Genomic DNA, 7,342 nt, shown 5'->3' with positions numbered 1-7,342 from the left:
TTAATTGTACTAACTATGTTTGTGGTTTAGTGAAATAAAAGCATTCTAATAAACTAGTGTTTTCAATTAAGAGCACTGGTGAGTCCAACAATATAAATTCTATTTAGTGGAGCCTAAAATATCTTAAGCATCCCTTGGGAAATGGTAATCCTCTTTTGAAGGTTGCAATAACTAGATGTTTTTGCAGATTATGTACTAAAATCTTGAAGGCATTAATTCATATTGGCTTGGATTCTAAAATGTGTTATTCTTAATAAAATCATTTTTTGGTCAAGTAATAGATGTCACAATATTATTTTAGAGCGAACTAATTTGTAGCCAATACAGAAATATTCAAACACCATTAAATCTACATACCTAAAACTTAATCACATTTTATTCATTTGTTCTTATATAGAATTAGTGTTTAGCACAATAATTCTGAAATCCTTCTTAGATCATAGGGCAGTTTAATCAGTGTCATCATTTTTTTTTCTTTTCTAATGCAAGAGAAAATCTACCCTTAACAAATACCCATCACAGTACAGAATTGGAAAGTATAAGCACATATTTGTGCTGCAGATTTCTCAAATATTTCAATCCTCCGTGACTAAACTTCTGTAGTCACAGAACTGAAACTCATTTTCCTTGCCCCACCTATCCACCATTTACTTTTTGTTTCTTCATATAGCCTTTTCAGATTCTCTGAGTTTTACTAAGTTAAATACACCATAAAATTTGGTTCATGTGGTATGTGTACTACAATAGATTTATTTCATGTACAAAAAAAAAAATTCTGAAGGACACCTATATGGTAGTATGCAACTAGACTTGCTTTTAAAGGGTAAATGTTATTCTAATTCATGTATGTACCATATATTTTTCAATGTTTTCATATAGTCATTTAGACTCCTCAAGTATTGTCTCTTTTGGTTTTCTGTTGTTTTATTTTGGCTTTTGAGACAGGATTTCAATTTGCAGTGCAGGCTATCCTTGCACTTGCAATGTATCAAATGCTAGTCTTGAACTCATAAACTTCCTGCTTAACCTTAAGGATTGTGATATTATAAAAGTTTGTCACCATATCTAACTTAGCCACTGTGAATAGTACTATAATGAACTTGAGATTTCAAGCATCCCTTTGAGCTCCAAATTTCAAGCCCTGGTTAGCTATGCAAATATAAAATTGCTATTATGTCATAGTTGAAAACATAAGTTTGTGGTATTTTCCCCATTTTTGAAGAATCTTCACTCTTCCATTTTCCATTGTAGCTGCACAATTTTCTAATCTGAAACTGTTTATTTACCCCCTCATAATAGTTACGCTATTATTTCACTAGTGGGCACGACTTACCTGACTGTCACTGCAGTTTGTTGGGTTCCATTGCTAGTGAAGACCTTGGATTCCCTTTCCTTACCCCTCGTGTTCCTGACTTCCTTGCTCATGTTCTCCCTCCTTCTAGCAGCTAGTTTTTGACTGGAATGTTCTCTCTATAGTGCTCTTCCCTTACCCTTTTAAATTAAATTCTATTATGTACATTTTATTTTTTTACTTTTCAAATTTTTAGGTTACATAGTTTTCGCTTGCATTTTTTTAATTATAGAATTCCTTTAGTCATTCTTTAGTGTAGGTATGTTTTGACACATTCTCTTTGTTCTGAATTCGTCTGTCAATACTATGATTTTCCAACATACAGGAAAGGTATTTTTACTTGCCACATGATTCTGAGTTGGCAGTATTTTTCTTTTGCTCCTGTACCTCTGTATGTTATTTCTTTGTTAGCTTCATTGTTTTATTCCTTTCTATTCATGTTTCAATTGACAAAATTACATGTATTTATTATGTGAAATATGTTTTGAAAGTGTTTATTTTGTAGAGTGGTTAAATTGATGTCATAGTATTTTTAGTGGTACAGTTTATAAATATTCTACTTTTTCTAATTTTCAAAAGCACTCTATAGTGTTATTACCTATGCATAATAAACCCTACTCTTCTCAATTAATCTAAGTAATTTTGACATTCATAGGTCAATGTCTTCTTTTTTTAATTTTAAAGTTTTTGTTCATTTTACATACCAAGCACAGTTGCCCCTCCCTCCTCCACCTTCCCCCATCCATTCCTCAGAGAGGGTAAGGCCTCCCCTTCCATGGTGTGTCAACAAAGCCTGGCACATAAAGTTGAGGCAGGACCAAGTCCCTATCCCTGCATGAAGGCTGAGCAAGGCACCTGCCATAGAGAATGGGCTGCAAATTGTCTTGTAATTATCAGTACATAATAACTGTATTTTTAATGACAAATTCAAATGTTCCCAATTTATTTTCCTAAATAAGCTTCTGTTTCTTTTATGTAAGTTTTTATATTTCAAATTTGCATTTAATTTTCAGACTATGATAATCAAGTGTTTATTTTAGTCATTCTGTTTGGAATTTTGTTTTTAATTTTTGTATCAACAGCATCAAACCCAGGGCCTTGTGTGTATAAAGCAAGAACTCTACCAGTAGCTAAATATTCCAAGTTCCTCCTTTCTGAAGTTTAATTAGGCACTGGTCCTGTATGATTAATTAGTTATTTAGTCATTTATATGCTTGCTTATGTAAGTTAGGAAAACCTAAACTTTATTTCCTTAAGATTAATAAACCTCTACATTATCTCCTCCTTACATAATGTTTTATGTAATCTTACAACTCAGCACTAGTACCATAAATGTGTTTATTTTAAACCTTTTTATAAATTGCACACTTAATTAGAAATCATTTAAGAAAAGCAATTACTGAGAATAAAGATATAAACTTAATCGGAATTTTTCACCTTTGTTGAATTAAAATATTACATACTGGTTTTATGATTTTTATATGAAATTTTTAACAAATGCTTATGTTTTTATTCCATCCTTGTTGTGCTTCTTGAAAACATGGTTAAATCTGAAGCAAGAGAAACTTGAATGCTTCTACATAGGATATCTCAAAGTTATCAGAAAAGTATTTTCATAATATATTTTTTAAAAAAGTATTGCTGGCAAAAAATTGAATGCACCAGCCATTTCACTTACTATAAAATATATGTAAGGAAGGAAAATATGCCCTACTCCTATGTCATAGGCACAAAGTGTTTTTCATTGATGTAATTTAATGAATACTTATGGCACAAATGCATGAATTAAAGAAAGAAGTGGAAACTGTTTTCATTTACTAAGTAGCCCCAAGGAAGCCAGACTAAAGAAATGTTAATGGAATAATACTAATCCTGAAATGTTCGTCTATTCTATGTTAGTTAACAGTTAAGTATTTTGTAGTGAGAAACAATGTAATTAAATGAAGTCTAATGAGAGTGAGATAGCTCAAATTTCTGTATTATTAGAAAGATCACACGTTCTCTTTAAAAATAAAATATTAAATAGCAAGAACCCAAATCTACATTTCTCTAATATTTTATGTTTTATCACATTAATTAGAAAGAAATTATGAAAGATTAGATGTCATGAGGACAATAGGCAGACAAAGGCAAGGGCAGAGCATTTTGATTTTTTTTGACCATTATCAAGAACAAAGTGAGTAGTGATATAATGCATATATACTATATAAATATACATGTTTATACATCAAATACTAATGCAATAACTGCTTTGATTATTATAGGATATTTAATTTGAAGGGGATATTATATTCATGGCTAAAAACTTACATACTTATTCTTAAGGAAAATAATAGAAAATAAAAAATAATGGAGCTATAGAGATTGGCTAGTGATAAAGAACATGTACTGCTTTTGTTAGAGATGTTTGAACTATTTTATTTTATTCAAGGGATAAAACGGTAAAGCTAGATGTTCTTAAGATAAAAGAGCAGGTCTTGTCCAAACTTAAGCTTAAATAAGGTCAAAATGTTTCTAAATGAGTGGAACACATTCCTTAATGTGGAGGACTCTTCCACAACATTTCCACGTTCTGTGTGATGTAATGCTTCTGAGACAAATAAGACATGTCACCATGACTTTGTTCCAAAGTACATCATCAATTTCAACTGTAATTGAATTTCGGTCACACTGTTCTGTCTGTAAGGATTAGGTAGTTCAAAACAGAAAAATCAATGTGCTGGAACTGAAGTAAGAGAAAGGTAACACCATCAGCAGGTAGTAAGACTCAAAAACAGGATTTGAGAAATATCTGTATCTTCTGAACTTTTCCAAGAATAACGAAACTTAAACTTTTGACAAAAAAAGTCAATTTTAATGGAATCACTGTTGCCAAAATCATGTTCTACCAGATACTTGTCTTTGTATCAATGATTTTCACTTAGTGCATATTAGTGAGTACTTGTTTCTGTGTCTAGGACATTTAAAATGTCATGAGGGACTTGAGAGAGACAATGAATAGAAATTAAGAGTCTAAAAGTAGCATTAATACATTACTCTGGAATTCTTCTAGCAAATCTAGAACAAAGTCTGCTCTGTAACATACACCCATTTTAAACCCTAGACAGTTTCTCCAGACACTGGAAAAATAGTGCAAAAGACATGAAGAGATGGATTTGCTCCTCAAAAGAGTTCTTGACCCAGCTTGTATCCTGGCTGTCAGCTTGGGAACTTTCAAATGCTTGGAGTCATTCAAAGTTTAAAAAGCTTGCCCTGGGAATGTGAGTGCTCACACATGTCAAAAATGAAAGCCAGTAAAGTAGCCTTTTGTGCTTTTAGCATCAAATTGCCTTGAGGTCACAAAATTAATATCTATCCATGCTGATGTCTTCTGCTTTCAGATCCTATTCTTTTAGCTGCTGCTGCCACTTTTCCATCAAGTAAGCTTGCTTAAAATGTTGAAAGTGGACTATTTAAAAAAAAACTTTCTGAGTTAAAAAGGGAAGAAAGGACATAGTATCCAAGTTTTATATATTAATTTTAAGGAAAAAGCAAATACTTTACAGTAGATTAAACCTTTTCCCCTGGTTGTTCTTTGCCACTCAAGTGATGCGGATAAAAGAAAGGAGTTGGTGCAAAACGACCGCATCCTCTCATACACACACTTAGAATAAACTCTGTTCACACTTGAGAAAGACCATATTGCTCAGACTTCTGCATAGTAATCTTTGACCTTGCAACCAGAATGCAGGAATATTAATTGACTTATAAAGAGCATTATGCATCTATGAAACTCACAGAGTTTATTTTATATGACAGAAAAATTTCTACAATTAAAGAGAAGACTAGCGGAGTATCGAGAATAAATGCATATGTTTGGTAGAGAAGCTCTGAATTGAAGTTCACCAAGCAAAAACTGCTTCTTCTAAAAGAATTGCTCCTCTTTCTAGTTTCCTAATGCTATAGAAATTTCAACACACCAAACATAAATTTTCTCTGCTTCCTTAAGAGCAGTTTCCTATGAATTTTGCTCTTTTCATTTATTCACTCTCTGCCTTCTTCTTTGTCAGACCTGAAACATTTCAGATATGGCCAACTACAAACATTTCTTGTTAAACCTTATTCATTTGGTTCATTAGAAGCAGCATCTCTTTTGCCTCGCTTTTCATAGTATTTATTTTATTCCTCTCATGGAGTGAACACTGAAACACCGTGTGTATGTGCACATGTGTGTGCATTACCCTCAGATTTCACCAAGTACACTTCCCTGAGAGAAGTGTTTACATCTCAAACATTTTATTTTTTCTGTAATTACTACACTATAGAAGAGTGTAGTAGACATACGAAAAACAATTTGTGTGTGTGTGTGTGTGTGTGTGTACTCACCCATACACATATATTCAGGAGCATGTGTATGTATGTGAGCTCAGTGTATATGTGTGCATGTGAATTGAAGCAAATGCTCACAGAGCCTGGAAGAGGGTATCAAATTGCATCATATTGGCTGTCTTTCAGTTGTTTCATGAGTGCTGAGAAATCACCTTTGGTTTTTGGGGAAAACATAACGTTCTCTTAACTGCTGAGTTATACCTCCAACACCAATAGTAGGCTTTTAATAGGTATGTTTAGGTGAAAATGTTAACCAGCATGGGGGATACAAGCGATAGTGCCTTAGGACATTTAAAAAGGGGCACAATTTCTGTTGAATAATTCTTAGACCAGATAGGATTGAAATGCAATATTTTCAAACTTGTAGAATGTTATTGTGTGGAGGTCTAGTTGGCCTATTTTCTAAATGTATTACTGAAGGTCTTGTCTCACAGTTCCAAGGGTAGTTGGCAAAGACCCAAGGACACAACAGAGATTCTGGTATGAAACGGCTACTTTAACACCAACCTGATATTGATCTCATGAGATACTTCCCAATAGGCTATATTAAATTCTATTGATGTATAATTTGATATGACTTATTTATTCTCTGTCCTTTGAGAAAACTTAGTTGTTGCAATGACAATTGGTAGCAAACTTGCAGTACTGACTTTTACTGTTCCATAAAGATGTGACTTAGAATATCTATTACCAGTGAAATATGTTAAAAGGGAATGGATACAGTGGTAAGAAGAGTATTGTATCTTAATTCATAGATTAATGCATGCCATGTATATATAGATGATTTGAAAAAAAAAATCAAAGCTTTAAGATCCATTTTTTGAAGCTATTTCACACTGAAGAAAAAAGATGATTTAGTACCTGAAGTGCAACAGACAGTTATATTGATTGCAAAGTTATCTACTTTGATAAGTATATTCCATGGGATTAATTCAATGTCAAAGAATTTATTGCTCTTTGGATAAGAGGAGTTTAAAGCTAACCATTCAACTTGGACTATAGTAGATGTGTTGAAATGTGTACAACAGTCCAGAAATCCCTAAACTCACTGAAGTACAGCCTGGTGTGTCCCATGTTTGAGATTTCACCTACTCAGATTTATCCAAATCTTTTGTAACTAAGTATATATATATATATTTTTTTCCTTTTTGTTGGTTTGAGACAGTCCTGGATGTCCTAGAACTCACTCTGTAGACTAGGCTGGCCTGGAAATATTGGAAATCTGCCTGCCTCTGCTTAGCACTAAACATCTTTTTAAACTTTAATTTTTTGAAAGAATAATAGCTTCTAGTTCTAGAGATTAAAACTTGGACTTGTTTTCCATTTGAGCTGTACCTCCAGAACTGATTTTCCTAATTTGGTAAGTTTTTGGTACTACACTACACATTTGGTACATGGGCAGAAGAATTGAGTAGGAAAGTGAATGAAAAGATTACAAAGAGAGATAAATAATTTAGTTATTAATGTTTTTTTGGGACTTCTCAGTGGCAATATATTTTTTCTTTTCTTTTTTCTTTTTAATTGATTTTTTTCTTTTTATTTATTTATTTATTAAAGATTTCTGTCTCTTCCCTACCTCCGCCTCCCCTTTCCCTCCCCCTCCGCCAATCAAGTCCCCCTCCC

The sequence above is a fragment of the Alexandromys fortis genome, unplaced genomic scaffold (genome assembly GCF_014885135.2).
Source record: "Alexandromys fortis isolate MF-2015 unplaced genomic scaffold, M_Fortis_MF-2015_v1.1 scaffold_247, whole genome shotgun sequence".
NCBI classification, from domain to species: domain Eukaryota; kingdom Metazoa; phylum Chordata; class Mammalia; order Rodentia; family Cricetidae; genus Alexandromys; species Alexandromys fortis.
The sequence above is the reverse complement of the archived record's forward strand: the minus strand, read 5'-3'. Positions refer to the sequence as shown.